At 36.1% G+C, this 13,700-nt stretch overlaps 9 non-coding genes across 9 annotated transcripts; all 9 read right to left on the reverse strand.

Annotated features, from left to right (window-relative positions):
* Positions 1-608: 608 nt before the first annotated feature.
* TRNAF-GAA (transfer RNA phenylalanine (anticodon GAA)) lies at positions 609-681 on the reverse strand. Its single transcript has one exon. It is a non-coding gene; the product is annotated as a tRNA-Phe (tRNA).
* A 1,959-nt stretch (positions 682-2,640) lies between these two features.
* Positions 2,641-2,713, reverse strand: TRNAF-GAA (transfer RNA phenylalanine (anticodon GAA)). Its single transcript has one exon. It is a non-coding gene; the product is annotated as a tRNA-Phe (tRNA).
* An 867-nt stretch (positions 2,714-3,580) lies between these two features.
* Positions 3,581-3,663, reverse strand: TRNAL-CAG (transfer RNA leucine (anticodon CAG)). Its single transcript has one exon. It is a non-coding gene; the product is annotated as a tRNA-Leu (tRNA).
* A 995-nt stretch (positions 3,664-4,658) lies between these two features.
* TRNAF-GAA (transfer RNA phenylalanine (anticodon GAA)) lies at positions 4,659-4,731 on the reverse strand. The gene has a single exon. It is a non-coding gene; the product is annotated as a tRNA-Phe (tRNA).
* Positions 4,732-7,990: 3,259 nt separating this feature from the next.
* On the reverse strand, positions 7,991-8,063 carry TRNAF-GAA (transfer RNA phenylalanine (anticodon GAA)). The gene has a single exon. It is a non-coding gene; the product is annotated as a tRNA-Phe (tRNA).
* A 1,959-nt stretch (positions 8,064-10,022) lies between these two features.
* On the reverse strand, positions 10,023-10,095 carry TRNAF-GAA (transfer RNA phenylalanine (anticodon GAA)). Its single transcript has one exon. It is a non-coding gene; the product is annotated as a tRNA-Phe (tRNA).
* Positions 10,096-10,961: 866 nt separating this feature from the next.
* On the reverse strand, positions 10,962-11,044 carry TRNAL-CAG (transfer RNA leucine (anticodon CAG)). The gene has a single exon. It is a non-coding gene; the product is annotated as a tRNA-Leu (tRNA).
* A 995-nt stretch (positions 11,045-12,039) lies between these two features.
* On the reverse strand, positions 12,040-12,112 carry TRNAF-GAA (transfer RNA phenylalanine (anticodon GAA)). The gene has a single exon. It is a non-coding gene; the product is annotated as a tRNA-Phe (tRNA).
* An 867-nt stretch (positions 12,113-12,979) lies between these two features.
* Positions 12,980-13,062, reverse strand: TRNAL-CAG (transfer RNA leucine (anticodon CAG)). Its single transcript has one exon. It is a non-coding gene; the product is annotated as a tRNA-Leu (tRNA).
* Positions 13,063-13,700: the final 638 nt, after the last annotated feature.

Below are 13,700 nucleotides of genomic sequence, written 5' to 3' on the forward strand. Positions count from 1 at the left end.
GTTAATCAACACCTGCAATTACTATTGTCAGCCTATAGGTGTTTTCACTCTGAACCATCCAGCATTGCAAGTATGCCAGTTTAGTGCCCAGCTTTTGCTTGCAGAGACAAGCAACCCATACATTTTTAAGTGGGCTCTACTCACTGGAGCAATGTCAAATATGTAGATGCTTTGTCTCACCATTAAAGTAGAAACCTCCTATATTTCAAATTAAAGATGATGGACCTGTGTGGAGCTTGTGTTTTTTGCCTTTTTGACTTTGTCCACAGCATATTTTTTAAGGACATTTGTCTCAGTAATGCCTCAGTGTTTCAAAGTCAAACAAGCTGACTATAATCATTCAGCTAGTGTCTGATAAGTGCTGTCTGTTTCAGCTATCAGGTTACCTTTTAATCCTCTTACAGCTAAGTCAATCTGAAATAAAACAAAATAGAGGAAAAATTACTAAAAAACATTCATGTGTTCAAAAGGAAAAAGTTACCGTTTCTCAAATTTTTAACATTTTGTTTTCTGTAGATAGTTAAGATTTTTAGGCCTTTTGATCATGATCAGTCCATGTGCTTTGTTTAATATCTCCTTAAAATGTAAACGGTGAAGAAAAAGCATTTTGCCGAAACCCGGGATTGGACCAGGGACCTTTAGATCTTCAGTCTAACGCTCTCCCAACTGAGCTATTTCGGCCATATCTATACATTTTCTGGGGGGTTTGACACTCTGCAAATGTCAAGTGTCACACCTGGAGGGATATATTATAATTTTTCATTTGACTGTTTTTTGAAGCATGATTTCTATTTGAAACGCCTTCCATTTTGCTGTACATATTTAATAACATTCATTAACTATTTGTGAATGAGTAGAAAAAGACAGCAATTTTGCCATTGAATTTTTACATTTTCAGTTTGTCTCCATGCACCAGTATAATTCTGACCCTGTGCTTCTAGAATAGGTCATGGTCGCACATAAAACACAATTTGCATGCATAATGTTACATCAAGTTTTATTTTTTATGAGATGCAAACAATTGGAGCAAAAAAGAGACAAAAATTTAGAGAAAATATTTTATTGATTGTTAAAAGTGAGACCATTTGTCCCAAAATGTGCTGAAACATGTCAGAAGGACATGGGCATTTCACATTTTTTAAACTATGATTACCTACTTGTTAAGTTTTTGTTAATTAAGTATCGTTATGGTCTATTGATGTATGAGGTGAAAACTATGAAAGTAGACTTACCAGCAAATCCGTTTCTAGATATATTTCATGACAGCACTTTAGAAGGTTGATTCCCTACCCTAATAGGGACAGAGAACACAAAGAGGTGAAATAGTCCCTCCTCATTGACTGTCCAAAGGATTTTTCTAGTGCCAAAAGAACAACAGACATATGCACAAAAAAACCTGTTTGATGTTCCTAGAGTTCTTTTTTGAGAGGACAAATTCAGATTCACTCCAAAGACTCTCAGGAAATTTTTCAAAACCACATTACTAAGTTTTGTTTGACCTCATCTAATCAATAAATGAAGATAAAGTTTCTTGAAATTAAATGTTGATGTCAGAAGTGGGATTTGAACCCACGCCTCCAGGGGAGACTGCGACCTGAACGCAGCGCCTTAGACTGCTCGGTATTAGACCGCTTGCCTTAGACTGCTTCGATATGCAATTGGAACTTAACTCCTTCCATGCTAGTCAGCAGAAATGTTACCATTCCTTGTGATTAAAAACTTGTCACACCACCCCAAAAAAGTCAATAAATAACATTTTTTATATGCGTACTTTTCGTCTGCATTAATTTTTAAACCTCCATTTATTTTGTTTGGATATTAGAAATGTTAGATTTCTCACAAATGCGGTGATGCACCACATTTCTTCAGAAACTACTGTTTGGCCACACAGCAGGGCTTTGAAAGGAAGAGCCCTATTTGGGTTTTGCAATGCAGATTTTGCAGGAATACCTTGCAGATGAAATTTGCAGAGTACAAAACAGCAGAAAACCTCCCAAAGTGACCACAGTTTAGAAATTATTTTGCACAATGAGTTAATCAACACCTGCAATTACTATTGTCAGCCTATAGGTGTTTTCACTCTGAACCATCCAGCATTGCAAGTATGCCAGTTTAGTGCCCAGCTTTTGCTTGCAGAGACAAGCAACCCATACATTTTTAAGTGGGCTCTACTCACTGGAGCAATGTCAAATATGTAGATGCTTTGTCTCACCATTAAAGTAGAAACCTCCTATATTTCAAATTAAAGATGACGGACCTGTGTGGAGCTTGTGTTTTTTGCCTTTTTGACTTTGTCCACAGCATATTTTTTAAGGACATTTGTCTCAGTAATGCCTCAGTGTTTCAAAGTCAAACAAGCTGACTATAATCATTCAGCTAGTGTCTGATAAGTGCTGTCTGTTTCAGCTATCAGGTTACCTTTTAATCCTCTTACAGCTAAGTCAATCTGAAATAAAACAAAATAGAGGAAAAATTACTAAAAAACATTCATGTGTTCAAAAGGAAAAAGTTACCGTTTCTCAAATTTTTAACATTTTGTTTTCTGTAGATAGTTAAGATTTTTAGGCCTTTTGATCATGATCAGTCCATGTGCTTTGTTTAATATCTCCTTAAAATGTAAACGGTGAAGAAAAAGCATTTTGCCGAAACCCGGGATTGGACCAGGGACCTTTAGATCTTCAGTCTAACGCTCTCCCAACTGAGCTATTTCGGCCATATCTATACATTTTCTGGGGGGTTTGACACTCTGCAAATGTCAAGTGTCACACCTGGAGGGATATATTATAATTTTTCATTTGACTGTTTTTTGAAGCATGATTTCTATTTGAAACGCCTTCCATTTTGCTGTACATATTTAATAACATTCATTAACTATTTGTGAATGAGTAGAAAAAGACAGCAATTTTGCCATTGAATTTTTACATTTTCAGTTTGTCTCCATGCACCAGTATAATTCTGACCCTGTGCTTCTAGAATAGGTCATGGTCGCACATAAAACACAATTTGCATGCATAATGTTACATCAAGTTTTATTTTTTATGAGATGCAAACAATTGGAGCAAAAAAGAGACAAAAATTTAGAGAAAATATTTTATTGATTGTTAAAAGTGAGACCATTTGTCCCAAAATGTGCTGAAACATGTCAGAAGGACATGGGCATTTCACATTTTTTAAACTATGATTACCTACTTGTTAAGTTTTTGTTAATTAAGTATCGTTATGGTCTATTGATGTATGAGGTGAAAACTATGAAAGTAGACTTACCAGCAAATCCGTTTCTAGATATATTTCATGACAGCACTGTAGAAGGTTGATTCCCTACCCTAATAGGGACAGAGAACACAAAGAGGTGAAATAGTCCCTCCTCATTGACTGTCCAAAGGATTTTTCTAGTGCCAAAAGAACAACAGACATATGCACAAAATAACCTGTTTGATGTTCCTAGAGTTCTTTTTTGAGAGGACAAATTCAGATTCACTCCAAAGACTCTCAGGAAATTTTTCAAAACCACATTACTAAGTTTTGTTTGACCTCATCTAATCAATAAATGAAGATAAAGTTTCTTGAAATTAAATGTTGATGTCAGAAGTGGGATTTGAACCCACGCCTCCAGGGAAGACTGCGACCTGAACGCAGCGCCTTAGACCGCTCGGCCATCCTGACTTCGATATGCAATTGGAACTTAACTCCTTCCATGCTAGTCAGCAGAAATGTTACCATCCCTTGTGATTAAAAACTTGTCACACCACCCCAAAAAAGTCAATAAATAACATTTTTTATATGCGTACTTTTCGTCTGCATTAATTTTTAAACCTCCATTTATTTTGTTTGGATATTAGAAATGTTAGATTTCTCACAAATGCGGTGATGCACCACATTTCTTCAGAAACTACTGTTTGGCCACACAGCAGGGCTTTGAAAGGAAGAGCCCTATTTGGGTTTTGCAATGCAGATTTTGCAGGAATACCTTGCAGATGAAATTTGCAGAGTACCAAAACAGCAGAAAACCTCCCAAAGTGACCACATTTTAGAAATTATTTTGCACAATGAGTTAATCAACACCTGCAATTACTATTGTCAGCCTATAGGTGTTTTCACTCTGAACCATCCAGCATTGCAAGTATGCCAGTTTAGTGCCCAGCTTTTGCTTGCAGAGACAAGCAACCCATACATTTTTAAGTGGGCTCTACTCACTGGAGCAATGTCAAATATGTAGATGCTTTGTCTCACCATTAAAGTAGAAACCTCCTATATTTCAAATTAAAGATGATGGACCTGTGTGGAGCTTGTGTTTTTTGCCTTTTTGACTTTGTCCACAGCATATTTTTTAAGGACATTTGTCTCAGTAATGCCTCAGTGTTTCAAAGTCAAACAAGCTGACTATAATCATTCAGCTAGTGTCTGATAAGTGCTGTCTGTTTCAGCTATCAGGTTACCTTTTAATCCTCTTACAGCTAAGTCAATCTGAAATAAAACAAAATAGAGGAAAAATTACTAAAAAACATTCATGTGTTCAAAAGGAAAAAGTTACCGTTTCTCAAATTTTTAACATTTTGTTTTCTGTAGATAGTTAAGATTTTTAGGCCTTTTGATCATGATCAGTCCATGTGCTTTGTTTAATATCTCCTTAAAATGTAAACGGTGAAGAAAAAGCATTTTGCCGAAACCCGGGATTGGACCAGGGACCTTTAGATCTTCAGTCTAACGCTCTCCCAACTGAGCTATTTCGGCCATATCTATACATTTTCTGGGGGGTTTGACACTCTGCAAATGTCAAGTGTCACACCTGGAGGGATATATTACACTGGTCAACAGCATTTTTGGTGCCAAAGATATTTCATCAAATTTAGGGTATTTTTGGGGTGCTGATTCTGAATATGTCATCAGTTTTGCCAGATTGGCTCAAGTTTTTGAGATTTTTGGTATCTTATTTATAGCACTTGTTGGTAAATGCGACGCATCATCTCATTAATTTCTTTGGATTAGTACTTGAACTGAGCAGTTCTCAATATAGTTTTGTGTTAATTAGTGTTCTAAAAGTTTGTTCATAGCTTGATTTTTGCACTAACTTTATGTTGTTGTCTGTTTTCCAGTGAAAAGCATGAACTCATCAAGAAGAAGTTGTCTTAACGATCCAGACTCATTCTGTTACATTTGTGGTGAATACACACTGCCAAAACATAGAAGAAACATAACAGACTTCGTAAAAAAAGTGTATTTTGCCTATTTTGGGGTTATGCTTGGGGACCAAGACAAGTTTTGGGCACCACACATAGTGTGCAAAGCATGTATCGAATTATTACGAAAATGGAGCAAAGGACAAAGAAAAAGCTTCAAATTTGGTGTTCCAATGGTGTGGAGAGAGCCAAAAAATCATCATGATGACTGTTATTTATGGTAAACACAGGTACAGGCACATCTTCACAATGAGGGACAGGCCTTCTTGCAGATTCCATGTTACTCCCATTTTCGTTTCTTATGCTTATTGAATCCTTGCACTTGCACTGCACAGAAATAACAGTCATCATGATGATTTTTTGGCTCTCTCCACACCATTGGAACACCAAATTTGAAGCTTTTTCTTTGTCCTTTGCTCCATTTTCGTAATAATTCGATACATGCTTTGCACACTATGTGTGGTGCCCAAAACTTGTCTTGGTCCCCAAGCATAACCCCAAAATAGGCAAAATACACTTTTTTTACGAAGTGTGTTATGTTTCTTCTATGTTTTGGCAGTGTATATTCACCACAAATGTAACAGAATGAGTCTGGATCGTTAAGACAACTTCTTCATGATGAGTTCATGCTTTTCACTGGAAAACAGACAACAACATAAAGTTAGTGCAAAAATCAAGCTATGAACAAACTTTTAGAACACTAATTAACACAAAACTATATTGAGAACTGCTCAGTTCAAGTACTAATCCAAAGAAATTAATGAGATGATGCGTCGCATTTACCAACAAGTGCTATAAATAAGATACCAAAAATCTCAAAAACTTGAGCCAATCTGGCAAAACTGATGACATATTCAGAATCAGCACCCCAAAAATACCCCAAATTCATTAAAATATTTTGGACACCAGAAAAAAAATTTTTTTTCGTTGACCTGTGTTATAATTTTTCATTTGACTGTTTTTTGAAGCATGATTTCTATTTGAAACGCCTTCCATTTTGCTGTACATATTTAATAACATTCATTAACTATTTGTGAATGAGTAGAAAAAGACAGCAATTTTGCCATTGAATTTTTACATTTTCAGTTTGTCTCCATGCACCAGTATAATTCTGACCCTGTGCTTCTAGAATAGGTCATGGTCGCACATAAAACACAATTTGCATGCATAATGTTACATCAAGTTTTATTTTTTATGAGATGCAAACAATTGGAGCAAAAAAGAGACAAAAATTTAGAGAAAATATTTTATTGATTGTTAAAAGTGAGACCATTTGTCCCAAAATGTGCTGAAACATGTCAGAAGGACATGGGCATTTCACATTTTTTAAACTATGATTACCTACTTGTTAAGTTTTTGTTAATTAAGTATCATTATGGTCTATTGATGTATGAGGTGAAAACTATGAAAGTAGACTTACCAGCAAATCCGTTTCTAGATATATTTCATGACAGCACTGTAGAAGGTTGATTCCCTACCCTAATAGGGACAGAGAACACAAAGAGGTGAAATAGTCCCTCCTCATTGACTGTCCAAAGGATTTTTCTAGTGCCAAAAGAACAACAGACATATGCACAAAAAATCTGTTTGATGTTCCTAGAGTTCTTTTTTGAGAGGACAAATTCAGATTCACTCCAAAGACTCTCAGGAAATTTTTCAAAACCACATTACTAAGTTTTGTTTGACCTCATCTAATCAATAAATGAAGATAAAGTTTCTTGAAATTAAATGTTGATGTCAGAAGTGGGATTTGAACCCACGCCTCCAGGGAAGACTGCGACCTGAACGCAGCGCCTTAGACCGCTCGGTCATCCTGACTTCGATATGCAATTGGAACTTAACTCCTTCCATGCTAGTCAGCAGAAATGTTACCATCCCTTGTGATTAAAAACTTGTCACACCACCCCAAAAAAGTCAATAAATAACATTTTTTATATGCGTACTTTTCGTCTGCATTAATTTTTAAACCTCCATTTATTTTGTTTGGATATTAGAAATGTTAGATTTCTCACAAATGCGGTGATGCACCACATTTCTTCAGAAACTACTGTTTGGCCACACAGCAGGGCTTTGAAAGGAAGAGCCCTATTTGGGTTTTGCAATGCAGATTTTGCAGGAATACCTTGCAGATGAAATTTGCAGAGTACCAAAACAGCAGAAAACCTCCCAAAGTGACCACATTTTAGAAATTATTTTGCACAATGAGTTAATCAACACCTGCAATTACTATTGTCAGCCTATAGGTGTTTTCACTCTGAACCATCCAGCATTGCAAGTATGCCAGTTTAGTGCCCAGCTTTTGCTTGCAGAGACAAGCAACCCATACATTTTTAAGTGGGCTCTACTCACTGGAGCAATGTCAAATATGTAGATGCTTTGTCTCACCATTAAAGTAGAAACCTCCTATATTTCAAATTAAAGATGATGGACCTGTGTGGAGCTTGTGTTTTTTGCCTTTTTGACTTTGTCCACAGCATATTTTTTAAGGACATTTGTCTCAGTAATGCCTCAGTGTTTCAAAGTCAAACAAGCTGACTATAATCATTCAGCTAGTGTCTGATAAGTGCTGTCTGTTTCAGCTATCAGGTTACCTTTTAATCCTCTTACAGCTAAGTCAATCTGAAATAAAACAAAATAGAGGAAAAATTACTAAAAAACATTCATGTGTTCAAAAGGAAAAAGTTACCGTTTCTCAAATTTTTAACATTTTGTTTTCTGTAGATAGTTAAGATTTTTAGGCCTTTTGATCATGATCAGTCCATGTGCTTTGTTTAATATCTCCTTAAAATGTAAACGGTGAAGAAAAAGCATTTTGCCGAAACCCGGGATTGGACCAGGGACCTTTAGATCTTCAGTCTAACGCTCTCCCAACTGAGCTATTTCGGCCATATCTATACATTTTCTGGGGGGTTTGACACTCTGCAAATGTCAAGTGTCACACCTGGAGGGATATATTATAATTTTTCATTTGACTGTTTTTTGAAGCATGATTTCTATTTGAAACGCCTTCCATTTTGCTGTACATATTTAATAACATTCATTAACTATTTGTGAATGAGTAGAAAAAGACAGCAATTTTGCCATTGAATTTTTACATTTTCAGTTTGTCTCCATGCACCAGTATAATTCTGACCCTGTGCTTCTAGAATAGGTCATGGTCGCACATAAAACACAATTTGCATGCATAATGTTACATCAAGTTTTATTTTTTATGAGATGCAAACAATTGGAGCAAAAAAGAGACAAAAATTTAGAGAAAATATTTTATTGATTGTTAAAAGTGAGACCATTTGTCCCAAAATGTGCTGAAACATGTCAGAAGGACATGGGCATTTCACATTTTTTAAACTATGATTACCTACTTGTTAAGTTTTTGTTAATTAAGTATCGTTATGGTCTATTGATGTATGAGGTGAAAACTATGAAAGTAGACTTACCAGCAAATCCGTTTCTAGATATATTTCATGACAGCACTTTAGAAGGTTGATTCCCTACCCTAATAGGGACAGAGAACACAAAGAGGTGAAATAGTCCCTCCTCATTGACTGTCCAAAGGATTTTTCTAGTGCCAAAAGAACAACAGACATATGCACAAAAAAACCTGTTTGATGTTCCTAGAGTTCTTTTTTGAGAGGACAAATTCAGATTCACTCCAAAGACTCTCAGGAAATTTTTCAAAACCACATTACTAAGTTTTGTTTGACCTCATCTAATCAATAAATGAAGATAAAGTTTCTTGAAATTAAATGTTGATGTCAGAAGTGGGATTTGAACCCACGCCTCCAGGGGAGACTGCGACCTGAACGCAGCGCCTTAGACTGCTCGGTATTAGACCGCTTGCCTTAGACTGCTTCGATATGCAATTGGAACTTAACTCCTTCCATGCTAGTCAGCAGAAATGTTACCATTCCTTGTGATTAAAAACTTGTCACACCACCCCAAAAAAGTCAATAAATAACATTTTTTATATGCGTACTTTTCGTCTGCATTAATTTTTAAACCTCCATTTATTTTGTTTGGATATTAGAAATGTTAGATTTCTCACAAATGCGGTGATGCACCACATTTCTTCAGAAACTACTGTTTGGCCACACAGCAGGGCTTTGAAAGGAAGAGCCCTATTTGGGTTTTGCAATGCAGATTTTGCAGGAATACCTTGCAGATGAAATTTGCAGAGTACAAAACAGCAGAAAACCTCCCAAAGTGACCACAGTTTAGAAATTATTTTGCACAATGAGTTAATCAACACCTGCAATTACTATTGTCAGCCTATAGGTGTTTTCACTCTGAACCATCCAGCATTGCAAGTATGCCAGTTTAGTGCCCAGCTTTTGCTTGCAGAGACAAGCAACCCATACATTTTTAAGTGGGCTCTACTCACTGGAGCAATGTCAAATATGTAGATGCTTTGTCTCACCATTAAAGTAGAAACCTCCTATATTTCAAATTAAAGATGACGGACCTGTGTTCAGCTTGTGTTTTTTGCCTTTTTGACTTTGTCCACAGCATATTTTTTAAGGACATTTGTCTCAGTAATGCCTCAGTGTTTCAAAGTCAAACAAGCTGACTATAATCATTCAGCTAGTGTCTGATAAGTGCTGTCTGTTTCAGCTATCAGGTTACCTTTTAATCCTCTTACAGCTAAGTCAATCTGAAATAAAACAAAATAGAGGAAAAATTACTAAAAAACATTCATGTGTTCAAAAGGAAAAAGTTACCGTTTCTCAAATTTTTAACATTTTGTTTTCTGTAGATAGTTAAGATTTTTAGGCCTTTTGATCATGATCAGTCCATGTGCTTTGTTTAATATCTCCTTAAAATGTAAACGGTGAAGAAAAAGCATTTTGCCGAAACCCGGGATTGGACCAGGGACCTTTAGATCTTCAGTCTAACGCTCTCCCAACTGAGCTATTTCGGCCATATCTATACATTTTCTGGGGGGTTTGACACTCTGCAAATGTCAAGTGTCACACCTGGAGGGATATATTATAATTTTTCATTTGACTGTTTTTTGAAGCATGATTTCTATTTGAAACGCCTTCCATTTTGCTGTACATATTTAATAACATTCATTAACTATTTGTGAATGAGTAGAAAAAGACAGCAATTTTGCCATTGAATTTTTACATTTTCAGTTTGTCTCCATGCACCAGTATAATTCTGACCCTGTGCTTCTAGAATAGGTCATGGTCGCACATAAAACACAATTTGCATGCATAATGTTACATCAAGTTTTATTTTTTATGAGATGCAAACAATTGGAGCAAAAAAGAGACAAAAATTTAGAGAAAATATTTTATTGATTGTTAAAAGTGAGACCATTTGTCCCAAAATGTGCTGAAACATGTCAGAAGGACATGGGCATTTCACATTTTTTAAACTATGATTACCTACTTGTTAAGTTTTTGTTAATTAAGTATCATTATGGTCTATTGATGTATGAGGTGAAAACTATGAAAGTAGACTTACCAGCAAATCCGTTTCTAGATATATTTCATGACAGCACTGTAGAAGGTTGATTCCCTACCCTAATAGGGACAGAGAACACAAAGAGGTGAAATAGTCCCTCCTCATTGACTGTCCAAAGGATTTTTCTAGTGCCAAAAGAACAACAGACATATGCACAAAAAATCTGTTTGATGTTCCTAGAGTTCTTTTTTGAGAGGACAAATTCAGATTCACTCCAAAGACTCTCAGGAAATTTTTCAAAACCACATTACTAAGTTTTGTTTGACCTCATCTAATCAATAAATGAAGATAAAGTTTCTTGAAATTAAATGTTGATGTCAGAAGTGGGATTTGAACCCACGCCTCCAGGGAAGACTGCGACCTGAACGCAGCGCCTTAGACCGCTCGGCCATCCTGACTTCGATATGCAATTGGAACTTAACTCCTTCCATGCTAGTCAGCAGAAATGTTACCATCCCTTGTGATTAAAAACTTGTCACACCACCCCAAAAAAGTCAATAAATAACATTTTTTATATGCGTACTTTTCGTCTGCATTAATTTTTAAACCTCCATTTATTTTGTTTGGATATTAGAAATGTTAGATTTCTCACAAATGCGGTGATGCACCACATTTCTTCAGAAACTACTGTTTGGCCACACAGCAGGGCTTTGAAAGGAAGAGCCCTATTTGGGTTTTGCAATGCAGATTTTGCAGGAATACCTTGCAGATGAAATTTGCAGAGTACCAAAACAGCAGAAAACCTCCCAAAGTGACCACATTTTAGAAATTATTTTGCACAATGAGTTAATCAACACCTGCAATTACTATTGTCAGCCTATAGGTGTTTTCACTCTGAACCATCCAGCATTGCAAGTATGCCAGTTTAGTGCCCAGCTTTTGCTTGCAGAGACAAGCAACCCATACATTTTTAAGTGGGCTCTACTCACTGGAGCAATGTCAAATATGTAGATGCTTTGTCTCACCATTAAAGTAGAAACCTCCTATATTTCAAATTAAAGATGATGGACCTGTGTGGAGCTTGTGTTTTTTGCCTTTTTGACTTTGTCCACAGCATATTTTTTAAGGACATTTGTCTCAGTAATGCCTCAGTGTTTCAAAGTCAAACAAGCTGACTATAATCATTCAGCTAGTGTCTGATAAGTGCTGTCTGTTTCAGCTATCAGGTTACCTTTTAATCCTCTTACAGCTAAGTCAATCTGAAATAAAACAAAATAGAGGAAAAATTACTAAAAAACATTCATGTGTTCAAAAGGAAAAAGTTACCGTTTCTCAAATTTTTAACATTTTGTTTTCTGTAGATAGTTAAGATTTTTAGGCCTTTTGATCATGATCAGTCCATGTGCTTTGTTTAATATCTCCTTAAAATGTAAACGGTGAAGAAAAAGCATTTTGCCGAAACCCGGGATTGGACCAGGGACCTTTAGATCTTCAGTCTAACGCTCTCCCAACTGAGCTATTTCGGCCATATCTATACATTTGCTGGGGGGTTTGACACTCTGCAAATGTCAAGTGTCACACCTGGAGGGATATATTATAATTTTTCATTTGACTGTTTTTTGAAGCATGATTTCTATTTGAAACGCCTTCCATTTTGCTGTACATATTTAATAACATTCATTAACTATTTGTGAATGAGTAGAAAAAGACAGCAATTTTGCCATTGAATTTTTACATTTTCAGTTTGTCTCCATGCACCAGTATAATTCTGACCCTGTGCTTCTAGAATAGGTCATGGTCGCACATAAAACACAATTTGCATGCATAATGTTACATCAAGTTTTATTTTTTATGAGATGCAAACAATTGGAGCAAAAAAGAGACAAAAATTTAGAGAAAATATTTTATTGATTGTTAAAAGTGAGACCATTTGTCCCAAAATGTGCTGAAACATGTCAGAAGGACATGGGCATTTCACATTTTTTAAACTATGATTACCTACTTGTTAAGTTTTTGTTAATTAAGTATCGTTATGGTCTATTGATGTATGAGGTGAAAACTATGAAAGTAGACTTACCAGCAAATCCGTTTCTAGATATATTTCATGACAGCACTGTAGAAGGTTGATTCCCTACCCTAATAGGGACAGAGAACACAAAGAGGTGAAATAGTCCCTCCTCATTGACTGTCCAAAGGATTTTTCTAGTGCCAAAAGAACAACAGACATATGCACAAAAAAACCTGTTTGATGTTCCTAGAGTTCTTTTTTGAGAGGACAAATTCAGATTCACTCCAAAGACTCTCAGGAAATTTTTCAAAACCACATTACTAAGTTTTGTTTGACCTCATCTAATCAATAAATGAAGATAAAGTTTCTTGAAATTAAATGTTGATGTCAGAAGTGGGATTTGAACCCACGCCTCCAGGGAAGACTGCGACCTGAACGCAGCGCCTTAGACCGCTCGGCCATCCTGACTTCGATATGCAATTGGAACTTAACTCCTTCCATGCTAGTCAGCAGAAATGTTACCATCCCTTGTGATTAAAAACTTGTCACACCACCCCAAAAAAGTCAATAAATAACATTTTTTATATGCGTACTTTTCGTCTGCATTAATTTTTAAACCTCCATTTATTTTGTTTGGATATTAGAAATGTTAGATTTCTCACAAATGCGGTGATGCACCACATTTCTTCAGAAACTACTGTTTGGCCACACAGCAGGGCTTTGAAAGGAAGAGCCCTATTTGGGTTTTGCAATGCAGATTTTGCAGGAATACCTTGCAGATGAAATTTGCAGAGTACCAAAACAGCAGAAAACCTCCCAAAGTGACCACATTTTAGAAATTATTTTGCACAATGAGTTAATCAACACCTGCAATTACTATTGTCAGCCTATAGGTGTTTTCACTCTGAACCATCCAGCATTGCAAGTATGCCAGTTTAGTGCCCAGCTTTTGCTTGCAGAGACAAGCAACCCATACATTTTTAAGTGGGCTCTACTCACTGGAGCAATGTCAAATATGTAGATGCTTTGTCTCACCATTAAAGTAGAAACCTCCTATATTTCAAATTAAAGATGACGGACCTGTGTGGAGCTTGTGTTTTTTGCCT

This window comes from Dendrobates tinctorius, unplaced genomic scaffold (assembly GCF_039654945.1).
Source record: "Dendrobates tinctorius isolate UK_male_01 unplaced genomic scaffold, ASM3965494v1 ptg000184l, whole genome shotgun sequence".
NCBI classification, from domain to species: Eukaryota; Metazoa; Chordata; class Amphibia; order Anura; family Dendrobatidae; genus Dendrobates; species Dendrobates tinctorius.